Source organism: Leopardus geoffroyi, chromosome A1, assembly GCF_018350155.1.
Source record: "Leopardus geoffroyi isolate Oge1 chromosome A1, O.geoffroyi_Oge1_pat1.0, whole genome shotgun sequence".
NCBI classification, from domain to species: Eukaryota; Metazoa; Chordata; class Mammalia; order Carnivora; family Felidae; genus Leopardus; species Leopardus geoffroyi.
The window spans coordinates 53,080,069-53,096,467 of NC_059326.1; the positions used below are offsets into that span (position 1 = coordinate 53,080,069).

At 38.4% G+C, this 16,399-nt stretch overlaps 1 long non-coding RNA gene across 1 annotated transcript in view; it reads left to right on the forward strand.

Moving 5' to 3' along the window:
• LOC123599038 overlaps positions 1-15,985 on the forward strand; it is a 39,817-nt gene extending 23,832 nt beyond the window's left edge. The window contains exons 4-5 of the long non-coding RNA XR_006712946.1: positions 12,928-13,027; positions 15,315-15,985. This is a non-coding gene — a long non-coding RNA (uncharacterized LOC123599038). The remainder of the gene's footprint in view (positions 1-12,927; positions 13,028-15,314) is intronic.
• Positions 15,986-16,399: the final 414 nt, after the last annotated feature.

Sequence of the window (16,399 nt, forward strand, 5' to 3'; positions counted from 1 at the left end):
AGAACAATCCAGAAAAAAATTTCTAAGGGTCACATGAGCTTTCCTGTCAGCTTCATAACCTGCAAACTGAGAGTTAGAAATCCTCAATTCACACTTGGTGACCAGTGTTGTTAACGAACCATTGGGTGAATGTGAAAGTGGCAAGAAAAAACCCCCAGATCTCATACATCTTTTGTTCTCTCCTTTAAAAGTTCACTACCTTTGATGACTATTCATATACTTCTATCTTGCACAAGAGTAATACTTATGCTTCCCTCCTAAAATACAAATTGCTTACATACCTCAATCTTGTTGAGTTCCATAAATGTGTCAATGTGTGTGTGTGTGTGTGTGTACTGAAATCCTACCATATTAGCCTATATTTTTAAAAAGATATGAATGTTAAAAAAAGATATAAAAAGTAAAGTAGATATGAATCTCATAAAGAGCCATTAAGAGGCATAGCTAAAAGATTAAGGTAAATATATATTATGAGACATGGTAATAAGGTGGTCAGGCACTCTTGAAATTAAGTTGAAATGTAATATACGGAGATGAAAGGAAATTAAATATGAAGCCCTGAGATACTTATTAAGCCATCAGTGGGAATCTGGTTGATGATGTCACAGCCAGGAGAGAAAAGACGACGCATGCAAAGTTGGACGAGATCCAGTTTGCGCTGTAGATTTATGCAGTTAATTTTGTCCCCTGACTGCATTCAGATGAGCATTTCTCCTCGACATACACCAAGAAAATTGCTGCATTATAGCTGTGTTAATGGTAATCAGCATGCTAATGAGCACCAGAAGGTCGTTACAGCAAAGAGAGGTTCAAAGATGTATAACCTAGAGGAAACAAGAACGTAATTCTTCAGGGAACGCAAGTGTCTTGTTTGTAGGTCATAGATTATTTGTTTTGGTCACTGCATTGCACAGGGAGTTTAATTTAAGCAGGAAAAAAAAATGAAGCTTTTTGAATTGTGAGAGCAGCCCAGCTTAATTAAGAAAAGTAACACCGGATAGCTTTGAATTTGTGGTAAAAATAGAATCTTTGGTAGACCTAAGACAGTACTAAATAGTGCTGTCCAACGTGGAATTCTATCTGTGGTTATGCAAAATGTGAGATTCTATTTGTATTTATTTGTAAGCTAGAAGTTGCTTCACGGCTCTCTGGCAAGGACAGGGTCAAAATATCAGGGGTGACAAAGGTAACCTTCAGAAATTAAGTCACGGTATTGTGCAAACAGTGTCAGGGTCTAAACCTTCTGAGAGAATTTAGAGATATTTCATTGTTTACTTCAGTTGCACATTTTGGCTTCAAAAGGTTAAGTATTTATTGATACTGACAAGGGAGAGTATTCAATCAGGAAATACTGCTGCTATAGCTTATTAAAAAGTTCAGGGACATAAATGATGTGCAGATTTTTAGGCTAAGCTAAATAGTTCCTCCCAGGATCTTCCTCCCACCAAAGATTTAGGGAATCACAGTAGGCACCAATTCCTACATAGTATCAGTAAAACAGAATCATAATATCACTTGCTTAAATCGTTATAGAGGTTCTGTGTTTTCATTTAATGTGTACTTTTGAATAGACTGTTTTGCTAATATGCTCTTTGGGTAGGCTTATAACCAAAGAATAATATCTTAGAAATGAACAATGGCAATAATTTGCATTTCCCTTGTTTGCTAGCACATGGAATTTGTCACAGGATTCAAATGAACGTTTTTGCCATTCCAAAAAGGACAAATAAAATAGCTTCTGATGATAGATAGATAGATAGATAGATAGATAGATGCACACACATGTATAGGACTGATTATAATATAATGTAATCTACTATACTATACTATAATAATATACCATCATACTGTACTATACTAAACCACACTAAGGGAATTTTAAAATTTCCAACCTAACGACTCTCCAAATTAGAAGTTCCTACTTTTTATGGTTACCAGTTTCCTCAAATAAATATCTTCTTTTGTGATATCAGGTAACTACCTTTCTTCTGAATTCTCAAGGTTAAACCTCAGGGGACCCAGTCCTCAAACTTTCTCCCTGCAAAGAAAAGCATATTTTGGATTAAAACCAATGTTTTAATTGTTTGAGTCTACCTTGTCACTTCAAAAAAAAAAAAAAAATCTGATACATATCCTCTCATAAAGGTACTATCCCATCTATACAGAATAATTAAACTGGGGAAGAATAGGCTTACATGCCAATTGGGAAAGAAAAAGAAGAAGACAATAAGAAAAGATGAATAACAGTTGGGGAGGGAAGGGGGTGGAAGGACGGAGAAGACAGAGAAGGAAGGGAGGAAGAGAAGGAGTGAGAGATTATGGCAGTATAGAAATACAGGATGAATAGGTAAGATACTTAATAATTTATCAGAATGGTGTTGGGAAAATGTAACTAAAAGACAAAAATTTTTTTCCAACACAGAAAATCTTTCCACAAAGGTAGGAAAGAAAAAAAAACACTTTTATTACTGAATAAGCATTAAGTCACAATGTGATGAGCATCACAGGCAATCCGCTGAAAGACTGCAGAAACAGAAAACAAACTGAGCCCCTTATGTGGCCAAGCAGACACAACCCATTACATACATGTTCTCAAAATAAATAGTAACTAGTCCCTCAAGTCAGAGGACTTGACAGTGGCCGCTTGTCACAAGTAGTTCATCCTAACTTCACCTGGTAGTTGGGGTGACCATCCGTGTTGGCTAAGTGGCTTTATCTAGAGAAAAAAGAAACTTCTCGTATCTCTGACAGGAAGTAGTTTTGGAACTTGGAACAAGGCGACTGTGGACATTACGCACAGACGCTGGGGGTTAGGGGTGCTGTCTTCCTTGATGCTTACATTTTAAATAGAGGACTCCTTAGTCCTTAAGAAAGACATTCCCTGTTCAGAAAGCTGACAAAAGTCCTACCCAGGTTTCAAAAAGGATTCTCATATATTTTAAACAGATGAGAAAGTATGTCCAATTACAAGTTTTCTAAGGAAAATGCTCTGAGAAAAAAGGGGAGGAGGGAAATCTCCTCCCTTACTTTCAATAGGAAAAATTAATCTTTTATCTTTAATAACAAAATAATAAATAAAAAAATAATAAAATAATAATAAAATAAATCTCTTATCTTTCATTTGTATTATTTCTCCTTACCATGGGCACCACTCATTTTAACTGCAAATCAACCCACTGGCTTCACTCTGAGGTTTGGGTGACTCGTCCTGATAGGACTGTGGGCAGGAGTCTGAACTGAAGCTGCTCACGTCCCCCAGGTCTGAGCTCTCATCGTCCGGGAGTTCGGTTGTGGGAGTCCCCTAAGCCGCTCGCTCGCTGCTTCTCCCACTTCCACGCGCACAGGGCTTGGCCCTGGAATCTCCGACTCGGGTCAGGGTTCCGCCCTTCCCGTGTGGCTCCAGGTGGGGCTGCAGCCACTGGCCCAAGGCCCATACCCTGAACGGCAGGCAACTCCATCCAGCTGTCCTCACAGGCATAAAACCCACCAATTACCAGATACACGCCCTGGAGTAAATCGTTTAGCATCTTTAATTTCAGACAGAAAAGACCCACACTGAACAAATTCTTTACTGAGAAAGTTAAGAAATGGTTTCTTGGAGCAGGAGAGACTTGGGGGCTTTAAACAGTCATGACACACACACCTAGTTTCACCCTGCAAGACAGATCCGTCCCCTCCTTGAATACTTTCAGCTTCTGTTCTCAGAGTAGCACATTCCACTGTTAGGAAGCCCACAATTTTATGTATGATGATGCAGCCTGCTCCCTTACAGTTTGACCCATTGGGTTGGCCACGTGCCCTGGAGCTACCTATAGTAAGATAAGATAGAAAGAGCTTAGCTCTCCATAACACTTTAGAATTATAAAGCAAATTTATGTTGATTTGCTGATTTTATCAACACACACATAGCAGGCAGTTTTATTATTGTTGTCAGTTTTTTTTCTTTTTGCTACTGCCTAATATTCTACGGTGGAACCCCCCAGGGTTTCCAGATCTTTCACCACCTTGATTTCCTTCACTTATACTCACGGTAGTTTTTAGTCCCTATTTTAATTAGATACAAATTAATGGCAATTAAAGAATTAAACCTTATCTCAGTAAATCCTTCCTAGCAAAGACTTTCTTAACACAAATGTTTCCTTTAGTAAATGCGCTCCATTAGTAATAAATATTTCTTCTTACAAATAGGAATAAACAAAATATTCTTATAGAAAAGAGCAGGCATCCTACGGGTTTGTTAAATGTTTTTCTCCTCCTTTTCCCAAGCAGATTTGTTGTAAACATGTTTGTATTTCGGATGCCATACTATATTAGAGGAACCAAGACTTTAGGGAAGAAGAAAAACCAGGTTTATGAAAAGCCTAACTGTCCCAGGGATCTGCTCCGTGCCGTAAACCACGTGGCAGGGTTGCAGGGTTTATAGACACTTCATCTCGGTTCAGACTGTCAGATACTCTTCTCTACCAAATGCAGCCTCCATAAATAAAAGGGAAGGGGAATGTGGCTTCATGACATTAGAGGAGGGTGGAGGCTAGCTAGTCCTTGGCTGGCACCTACACATCTCTGCTATGTCTTGAATCCCAACCTGTTGGCTGGGAATCCTGCAGCTCATGAACATGTGATTTATTCCTTTGGCTCCTGGAAACTCTGGGTCTCCACCTTGTCTACTATCCAGTGTCTTGTCTCACGCAGAGACCTCTGTAGTGCTGTCCCCAAGACAGGCTATGTGTCGACTCAACTTCTACAATGCACGGAACTGCAGAAAAGCAACGGAGAAAGCCGCAAAAGAGCTAGCTAGATCTTCGTTCTGTCTGACCACTCCCTCTCCCTCCACAGGGCTCTCTGCCGACTCCTTCCAGAATCCCAAACGGGCAGTGCAACACGGGCATCACTTGCTCACTGCTTCTCGTCAGCTATTTAACGCCAGTGTGACCTCCTCACACACGACAACACTGCTGTTGCTTCCCCAAACCAACCCAAGAAGGGAAATCAGGGCATAATCTCCTGGGGCCAAAAACGACCAGACAATTTTCCCCTACTTCCTTTTCCAGTCCGAACCTCATTTACGTGAAACTATGATCAGACTTGCTAAACCTATCTAATGACACACTTAAAGAGCAGAGAAAGAAATTCAGATAATTTGTTCAGATGACTTGACACACGAGGCTGATCCTTGCTGCATAATCCTATTCTTTTAATGCAACAAGATGAATATTATGTTTTTTCTCTTTGTATTCTGGGAGAGCACTGTTAGTTGTCTCTCTAGTGCCTCCTTCTTTCTTCCTTGCCGCAAGAACCTTTGTTTTCTATTAGGCAGTTATATGTGTCAGGGGAAGTTGAACTCCTCCCTAATCTGTCTGCTGATTTTGATTCCTGGGACTGTGGCAGCCATTTTGAGACCATGAGGACACCTAGCCATAGGGCATACAGGTGATACTGAGAAACGTAGCACAGGTAAATGGGATAAAATGATTCCTTGCTATTGTCATTGAGCTCCTAAATTAACCAAACTGGGAAGTACCCTAGCTCAAAACTTTTATGTTGAGATAAGCCATTTTCATTTGGATTTTTGTTATCTAGAGCAGAATGTATCCAAATTGATGTCCTGCCTTTCTGTAACATTCTCTTCCAAGGCAGATAAATAACCTGGGCAAAATACTAAAGGAAAGGAAATAGTAAAAGAAACCGATGATATTAGTAAGATTAAGCCTGGGAACAGCAAGCATTTAGGTGTAGAGCTCTCTCTCCATTCGATTCTCACCTCCATTTCCCTGGTTTAGGATGCCCCATCATTTCTCATAGCACGTTGCAATCATTAGTCTGACTGCTGCACATCTCTACCACTACCTTGAATCCATCCTTTCTAATGATTCTAGGGTCTCTTACTAAAACAAAAATTTCATATGACTCCCCTACTTAAAACCCTTCTGTGGTTCCCGATGGTCTCTGTGATGAAGTCCAAACTACACTTCTACAAAGCTCTTCTGACCTGGCCCCTGCCTACTTTCTCAGTAGTAGTTCTCTGGGAACCTCCCTATTCCCAGGACCACATGCCTGAGAGCACTCAGAAATGGAGCACTAGATTTTGGGTATGAGCTGAACCTTGCCTGAACCCCTCCTGTGGCAACTGTCACATGGAAAGCACTTCATGTCTGTCTCTCCCATATAGATTCTGGATTCACTAGGAAACAAAACCTTGGTGATTTTTCTATCTTCATTGCTGAGCGTAGCTTCTAAGATACAGAGAGGCAGCACAGCATAGCCCAAGTTCTGGCTGGGTTCAGATCTTGTTTCCATCACCTCGTTGTATAACTTTGAGCAAATAATTAACCTCTCTGTGCTTTATTTTCCTTACCTCTTAAGTAGGGAAGATAATAATAGATATAATCAGTAATAGTAATAATAGCAATAGCACTTCTGTGTGTATTGAGTTGATTCGTATACAAATATTTAGAACAGAATCCAGCTCATAGTACACCTCCAGTAAATACTATTTTTGTAATTAGTATGGCACTTAATAAATAAGTATGGATTGTACTGAAGGCCTGCAGCTACTCTTCAGCTCCCCCTCTTCTCTAAGAAGCTAAATGGGTTTGCAAGTCACAGCTTATAAGGACAGTGAGCTCTGTTCCTAAACATATTTATACTATAGCCTGTGATGCCACTTGTCCCACACAGAGCGTTTATCGAGGTGCCCAATGTTTGCAAGGACTGTGGACGCTGTGCCCGCTACTGCTTCTCATATATATCCAACAACAAACAATGAATGCAAACATTTAACCGGAGCCCCATTTCATCTCCTGCTTGATGCTTAGGGTTGAGATGATACGAGGGCCCCTGGAGAGCCCAGGAGGATTCAAAGGTGAGTTGACAGAAACACAATAGTGGAATCCTGCGCTCTGCATCCAAAAATAATACCGTGAGCGGCGTAATCTTGGGAAGTCACTTAACCTAACTAAACCTCAGTTTCCATATGGAAAATGCAGGTGACAAAAACTGTTCCACCTACCTCGTTGAGCCGATAAAAGGAATAGATGAAGTAAAGCATGTGAATATTCACTTGTCAAGCACCTGATACTTTATAGAAGCAAGAAACTTGCTAATTACCCCATCAAAACCCTTCTCTGAGCCCTGCAGGTTGTCTGATCCCTGGAGCCTTCCTGTAATACCCTCAAGGGACACCCCCAAGTATGAGACTTTGCATAGGACCTGACATTAATGTATTGTGTGTGCACGAATGTGTGTGTGTTTGTGAATGACTGACATGACCATCTACTCTTCATATTATACCTCACATCCTCAGAAATCAAATTACTTATTATATTCCTATCAGGAATAAAAGAGGAGAATTTATTCTAATGACTACCAGACAGTAGAGTAAAATTAGCTTCAGATGACTATGAAAGAGCATAATGTTCTAGTTTACCAGAAACCAAGGAAACCTAGTATATCCAGCAGCAATTTTTCTTCTTTCTTATTCTTTCTTTGTGGTGAAGCTGAGAATAATGCCCTTAGGTTTTTCTCACTATATATGTAGATGGGGAGCAGAAAGGAGCTGCAGTGATAGAGACTCAGAGACGGTGCAATTAAAAAGGCTGAGATAATTTGTTGGTCTTTTAACACAGCGTTTCTTTACTGTTGAAGTCACCTCAAATCAACAGTTTTAACATAATGTAATTCAACAAAAATATTATTTCAGGAATAAGAAAATTTTATAGGAGGAAACATATTGGATGAAGTATCGCTTGTGGTATAATTTTAATTCTGAAAGATCTTGCTAAGAGGGCTTATTTAAATAGGTTCTCCCTGAGATGAATATTTAGGGGGAAAATTCCTACAGGATGATTTATAGCAAAATTATATGAACAGAATGAAGGACAGAAGAATTTTATTAGAAAAGGGTCTCATTTCCACAAAATATAAATTATACCTTTTAGAAAATATATTGAATTTTATTAATATTCTGTAGACAGCCTGAAGTGTTAATCTCCACCCCTACCTATAAGACTTTCATTATGATGTACAAGGTGTATTTACCCTTTAACCAAATAATTTTTGAGCAACTCGGTGGAGCCTCCAGTTTACATATCTTACAAAATATTTTCTTGGCAGTTACAAAATCTTATACTTTGTATTGTTGCCAACATTTAATGATGAATATATGAGGCTATACATTTTATATACATGTATGCATGCTTTTGGTGTTACCATGCAGGAACACATATTAATGATAAACTCATTGTATTTGGTGACTGAGAGACTATTTCTCCAATATCCACTGTTACTGTTGATATTGTTTTGCCCATTATTCTTAAGGAGAGATGAAATAAGTTCGAGTTTTTTCAGTGCTAGGATTAAAATTCTGCCTGCTTCATCTTGAAATTTATAGTTACAAGAATTACTTAGGGTAGACCATTGAGTACTGTATTTCTTCCTGGCATTTGAAAGTGACCCCATTTAGACCTTGGTAACTAATATTTTTGATGAGGAAATTGACTCATTGTTATTCAAAGAACTTGGTGATAAATCCTTTTCCGGTCCCTATCAGTCTCAAAAATTGAGCCTTTCCTGGGGTGTGACTTTGTTGTAGCAAACAAGAGTAAATTGACCATTGGTACAGTTTGAGGTTCAGCAAGGACAGCTGGAATTTAGATTTCATAGTATTCGAAAGTGAAGATTGAGATCAAGGATGAGGACAAAGCCAGGAGATTAAAAAGACTAGACTAATTTTGAGTTCTAAATAAACATTATTAAATATATTTCCCTTACACAAAAACACACAAAATGTAGCAATTGATATATTTAAACCTCCGATGGCATGTAAAAGAGAACACAGGCTCCCCGTCCTATTCAAAATGCCTCTAAAACATACCATTGCAAAAATTATGGTTCTCTGTTTATAAAGTGGGAAGAAATTTCCTTAAAAAGCTGGACCTGAGTTAAAACCAGACGCCAAACCTTCCTTTGCATCTTAAAAAAATATATATTTCACTGGTTTCTCACTGATTGCTAATTAAGGCCAGCTTCTATTCATATCTCCACAAAGAGGAAAATATTGAAGACAAGTCCCTTTAAAGTACCTGCGTAGCGTATTTGAAATGATAATGCTCGGGCATTGCACCTAAGGTCTTACATAAATTTGAAGCCCCAGGAAACTGCCCAGGAGGGAAATCCTGTATTTATTATTGGTCAAAATAGCAAACATCTCCAGGTAATAAGATGGAAGTACAAGGGTATATTTTAGCACATATATTTCCGGCTTACCCTTAGAATAAATGCTTAAATTCAAGAATCCATAGCCTCTTCCTATGGATAAAAAGAATTAAAATAAAACATTAGATATATCAAGATCTATGATTAGACCATATCAAGATCTGCCTCTGAAAACAATTATCGGGATGGCACAGAGGAAAAAGTATTTTAGAATGGATGTTATCGGTCTATATGAAAATGCCAGCATCATTCTCTAACTATGGTATTTTAGAGGTATAAGAATTTTGAAAAGACTATCTACTCTATAATGCATGTTCTTCACATTTGAGGATACAGACTCAGAGTTGTGATGTGTCTAATGTCACACAGCCACTCAATGGCAAAGTCAGGACTTGAACTGGGGCCTACTCATATTCGTGTGTATCTTAACTTCTGCTATTTTTCAGGACCACCTGGCTCAGGCAAAGTTCAACATGGCCAAATATATCAAATGTAGCCTTTGCTTTTAAGGGGGGGCGGGGGGGAACCAATTAAATCTATCTCCAATCAGCTAAATGGATAAATCTTCAATATATTTAAATCATTAGTTTGTATTATGGCCTCTTATTTTTTATTATAAATTTATTTTAGTTTTATTTGTTAATGTATTTACTTAACCCTCACCATATTCCAAAAAGAAATGAAAATGGCACAGAAGTTACCTATGCATGGGTTCTATACTCCTTTTCCTTCTTAGTCCCATTTGATGACCTGTCCTGGTGACCCATCACTTCCATGAATATTCTAAGATCCGTCCAAGACAACATGGAAAGGTGAAGTCACAGTTACCACATGATATGATTATTCAATAAATCAAACACCAACTGCTTGTTTCATTGATGTGGCTTACATCTCTGCAGAACTGACCCAATTAAGAAAATATGGATTATTCATTTATAAGGTTTATTACTAGGTATTACATAAAAATTGTGGGCCGTTATTTAAGTAGCATGGTTTTCCCAAAGTCTGTAAGCAATTCTAAGCCCTAAGATAACCAGTCCTCGAGAAGCTTCTTACTCTGCCAGCTTATTCAATTGCATGCTTTGGTCACTCAAGCTATTGTCAACGAAAATTTGCAATAGCAAAGGAAAACAGAGAAGAGATGAAATATTCTCTTTGGCAGCATTTGGTGACTTTAAAACAAAAAGTCGGCATCCCCTATGCTATGTAAGCTCAAAGCGTCACATTCGATGGCATCATTTCAAATGGCCTGAGTTGGATTCCTCGCTTTCCTTGATTTATCCCCTTGTTGGCCCCTGCAGGAGAGCATCATTTTTTTTCTCCTGCCTTCTGTCTTCTATATTTCATTTCAGGTGTCTATCGAGGCAACGAAAGATAAAGCTCTCTGCTTTCCCTTGTACTAAAGTTCTATATGGAATCAGTTCACCTGTCTGTCACTCCTCATTAAATTCTTACCCTCTTCATTCACATCCTGATCTTTGCAAATGAACATTTGCTTAATAAATGTTCCCAAGACTAACAGTGCAGAGTGAAAATCCCACACAGCAGTAAATTATTAACTCAGTCACAGAGGGAGTGCCATATATGACTTTTCAGAATGAGTTATTATGTGGATCATCATGTAATTATGAATTTTTCAAGCCATGATAGAGGAAAATTGAATATTTAATATTTTATGGACATATTCTACACTGAGGACATCTTTCAAAATTTTATGATAATTTTTAGAGTGAGCGAAGAGCAGAACAAAAGTTACAAAATAATTGCAAACTTGAATATTTAATCACTAGGGACATTGTTGGTTATTTCTCAAATTATATAATGTAACCAAGGCTGTGAACTTTTAATCATAGTGTATTCAAATGGGGAAAAAAATTGCATTAAAATCAATCTATAAATATGTTTTGGTTGTTTAAGAAATAAGAATACAGAGCTTAATGTTGTCAAATTGAGACCTTAAGATATAAATATTCATGCAGGAGGTAATCTTGAGCGACTTGTTCTAGATGAGCTATTGTTGAACAAAAACTTTTTTAAATGAGCCATTTCAAAATGTTCCAAATCAAACCAAAGCGTAAACATTAAAATATTTTAAAACTCTTAGCTGAATATAAAATGGAAAAATGGAATTGGTGTTTATCAAAACGTGAAAAAAAAACTTCAAGGAATATGTTAGAGCGTTGGTGAAAAAAAATAAAGGAAAAATTAAAATAATAAGATTTTGATGTGAATTACCCTTTTATGTACACAATTCACGTGTTCCTAATATAGCATAATATGTAGCACTTCAATTATCACCCGTTTTAACTTTGAAAATTAGAATATTTAGTAATTCTGAATTATTTCTTAATAGGTTCCTCTTGTTGCAGGAGAAGGTCATTTCCCAGTACTGGAATACTAATAAACTTTGAGGACGTTTGGACTCAGAAGTTCTCAACGCTGGCTGCACATTAGCATTGCTTAGTACTACTTCCTACAGATTGTAAAAGGTCCCGAAGTGAGGCTGGACTCTGATGAGGTTAAAGCTTTTCAAATTATTTTAGTTTTCAGCCATGGCTTAAAATCACTGATATCAATAGTGCTGCCACCCAGTTTCCAGAGGCCAAAACCTCATATACACTTTTAAAACCAAAAGACTCACCTTTTGAGTACATTGAGTAAATGAGCACCAGGGATACAGAGATGACTAGTAAATAGCCCTGGCCCTCAAGTTGCCTGTAATCTAATGAAACACACACACATAAGGGCAATGCAGTGCAATTGCTGCTATTAGAAAGGTGTATGCCAAGTGACGGAGCAATGGAGAGAAAACCAACACTCAAGGCACCAAAATGGACTTTTGAAAACCTGAAATTTGGCTAAGAAAAAAGTATGACTGTATTGTTTCTTGCATTCATACATTCATTCACTTATTTAACACATATAATTCACTTATCCAACAAAAATTTATTAAATGACCACATTTTTTATGTACTATCTTCTTCTCATGGACTATGGGTGCTTATTGAAAATTAGGAGACTGAGGGGCACCTGGGTGGCTCTGTCGGTTGAGCATCTGACTTCGGCTCAGGTCATGATCTCACGGTTTGTGAGTTCAACCCTGTGTCAGGCTCTGTGCTGACAGCTCAGATCCTGGAGCCTGCTTCGGATTCTGTGTCTCCCTCTCTCTCTCTCTGCCCCTCCTCCACTTGTCTGCTCTGTCTCTCTCTGTCTCTCTCTGTCTCTCAAAAAGAAATAAATAAATATTAAAAAAAAATTTTTTTTAAGAAAATAAGGAGAATGTATCAGCTAGCTATTGCTGCATAACAAACCATAACAAAATTTAAGTGACTTAAAACTTATTTATTTGTTCATGTTTCTGCAGACTGACAATTTAGGTGAGGGTCAGCAGTTTAATCATTAAAACATGTATGAGTTACTACTTATGGTCTTTAAGAAAATGAGATTTCACAGCAATGCCTGCACTTGTAGGAGAAATTGAATCTGTTTACTGAAGTGAATTGAGTCTTTAAAAAAAAAAATAAGATCTATACACCATGGAAGGCTTTAGGGAAAAAACACGAGTAGACGACCAAAGTTGAGATACCAATATTCTTCTCACTCTTTATCCATTAAACATTATTGTTTCACAGCCCTGTAAGTAAGAGGCAAGGATCAATTATTCTTTCTGCCTAAGACCTCCTTTCAATTGCAGATCCCTTCTTTTCTCCCTAGGACAATAAGACAGAAGCAAGATAAAAGAAACTTGCCAACTGATATTGGTCTCCAATTTCTACTAAACAGAATAGTGAAGGAGGAACAGGAGCCCAATGTGGTGTGGATTCTCAGTTTTTCCATTCTTGTATGGAGTTCTGACCCTTACACAAGTACACTGGAGATTGGGGAGGAGGTGGGGAAGTGCAAGACTTTGTACTTCAATACTGGCTTGCTGGGGACACAGTGCTGGACTTTTTTTTTTTTAATTTTTATTTATTTTTGAGAGAGAGAGAGCGAGTGTGTATGTTGGAGTGGCAGAGAGAGGGAGACACAGAATCTGAAGCAGTCTCCAGAATCTGAGCTCTCAGCACAGAGCCAGACGTGGGGCTCGAACCCACAAACCATGAGATCATGACCTGAACCAAAGTTGGATACTTAACCAACTGAGCCACCCAGGTGACCCTACAGTGCTGAACTTTGAGGCGAGGGGTTTTGTTTTTGTTTTTAGTATTTAGTCTTACTATCCTTTTTGTTTGTTTGCTCACTTATTTGTATGTTTGTTTTACAGATGTGAAAACTGAACCTAGAAAAATTTTGCATATTATAGACTCACTTGTATGTTAGGAAGTTATTCAGAATAAGACAAGTACTAAGTACATTCCAGTAACTCCCCTAATCTTGGCTTTCTTTTTGGTTGGTTGGTTGGTTCACTGTTGAGTATGAGATTTGTGTTCTTAAATTTTTAAGTGTACATTAAAGTATTGTTAATCATAGCCACAATGTTGTATAGCAGATTGCTAGAATTTGTTCATCTTGCATAAATGAAACTGTACAACCATTGAATAGAAATTCCCCATTTCTCCCTTCCCCAGTCCATGGAAATAATTATTCTGCCCTCTGCTTCTATGAATTTGACTTCATGTATGTGGAATCACATATATGTGGAATCACACAGTATTAGTCCTGTTACTGGCATATTTCACTTAACATAATGTCCTCAAGGTTCATCCATGTTATTACATATGGCAGAATTTCCTTCTTTTTCTAATGCCAAATAATAATTCATTGTACATATATAACACATTTTCTTTATCCATTCATCTATCAATAGACATTGAGGTCATTTCCATATCTTGCCTACTGTGAATAATGCTGCAGTGAACATGGGAATAGAGGTATCTCTTCAAAAGCCCAACTTAAATTCTTCTGAGTAAATACCCAAAAGTGAAATTGCTGGATCATATGGTAGTTCTATTTTTAATTTTTTGAGGAATCTTCATACTGTTTTCCATAGTGACTGCACCAATTTAAGTTACCACCAATAATGCACAGGGGTTCCCTTTTCTCCTTGCCAACACTATATTTTTAATATGAATTCAAAACTATGGAAAACAATATACCTTGAAAATAATCTCAGTGAAGAAAACTCCCAAACATCTTAAAAGAAAAAAAAAAGCTTGTATAACTGGTGTGAGAAATCATATGTCTAATGGGAAAACTAAAAAAATCACATACATAACAGTTCTCCCCAAATCTATTCTACATTTAATGCATTTCCAGTCCCAGTGGGAATTTTTAGGAAAACAAATTTAGAAAAAAAAATTGACAAAATGTCCTGAAGTTCTTCTGGTAAAGTGTTTAAAATACTGCTAAAAGAAAAAGAAAACTGGGAATAGGAATATTTTCTTTCTTTTCTGTTTTACGAAAGCTTTGTGCTTTTTAAAAACTTTTTATGATGAAAATTGTATTTTAATTTGTGAATATTTGATCTTTAGATATCGAAAATATTATTAAAGCCTTAATATATGTAGATCTACTGTTGAACTAAAAATAATAATATCTCCTATTCATTAATCTTTTAAAAATGGATTCGCTCAGTGCTAATCTTGAAACAGGGATTGTGCTAGGTTTGGAAGTTTCCAAGATTAATGAGATACAACCCCTGCTGTCAAGGGATTTCACAATCCTGTGAAAAGAGAGGGCTGTAAATATACAATTACCATGTGGTGTCCTCTGTGCTGGGCTAGAGACACTCACAGGGTCCTGTGGGAGCATATAGGAGGGAGCCCTGGGGACAGGACATAGAGGGGGACTTAACAGCTAAGCAGACCAGTTAAAGGAGGGAACACTGACCAGTATGGCTGCAGAAGCAGGCGATCGCCACATCATACCAAGCACCCTGTACATTTTCTCCATTTAAGCATCAGGCCTTGACTGAGGAGACTGACAGCCCATCAAGGTCCCTAATCCTCAACAGCTCTAGTTGGGATTACTGTCTACTCTAGTACAGATGCGGACAGGTGTGCACTCCTCAGGTGCATTTTCATCAAGCGCAGTTAGAGTTTGATCCAAAATAACATTTAAAACTTAGGGCATCAATCCTTTTTCTTTTCTTTTTAACTCAGTATTCACAGGTGAAATCTTATTTTATAGAAGTGCTGACTCATTCACCTTTCTCTTAACTACCAGTCATCACATTGAAGACACCAAAGAGCCGTCATGAGCCTTAACTGAGAAAGTGCCATAACAAGGTGAAATACTGCAAGGGCCAGTCCAAGCATCACTTCCGAGCTGTCACAAAGCATTCCCTTGCTCGCCTTGCCCAGGGCCATGAAGCATTTCGACCAGACCCGCAGGACTGAACACCACAGCAGAGAACTGACCACGGCGCCTCAGGTTGGGATGTTCTTTCTCACAGGAATGGCCAACCCGCGGTGTACAGAGCAGCTTTTCTTCAGTGTAATGACTGAAGATCAGCAGTTGGATGGCCAAGTGCTATAGAAGTAGGGGTGCTGGTTTTGACAGGCAAGGAAACAGAAGAGCAAAGGAAAGTGTGCAGCAGGCAGCTGAACTCCCTCACTAGGACCCAGGCCAGCAGGCATGGCCTGCATGGGCATGAAGGCCCAGATTGGCTCAGAGACTAGCCATGTAAAGCACCAAGGTCTAAAAATAGATCTCCCTGCTCTGATAAAACGGGCCTCTTCATCACGTACCCATCACACTGACTAACCTGCCTGGTCCCAGACTATTCCTCTAGGGTCATTTTCGAGGTGCTCTACGAATCCCCATGGTCAACCAAAAATCTGCCCCTCACCTGGACCTCGAAAACTTTGACACTAGTACTTTTCGGATTTATTGGAGTAAGAGGAGACTTCCTGAAACCTAACTAAAGTCAAGAAGCCCTGTGGAGATTGTTACTCTTATTGTTTCTGCTGCTCGCATTGGATATTACCTTTGTATATTATGTGCTAGCACTAAATGCAGACCCGTCTTTCTCTTCAGTTTGTAAACTCAGCCTGAGTTCTTGACAGTGACCCCGGAAAACATTGTCTATATTTCTCCTGGGTCAGGCAAGTCTCCTGAGGATACAGAGAATGTGCAAGGCAGAGTCCCTGCCTTAGTAGAGCATAGAGATGAATAAAAAGGCAATAATTATATGTTTTATAGGCCTCATGTCACAGAGATATAAACAGGACAGTCTGAGGGTACC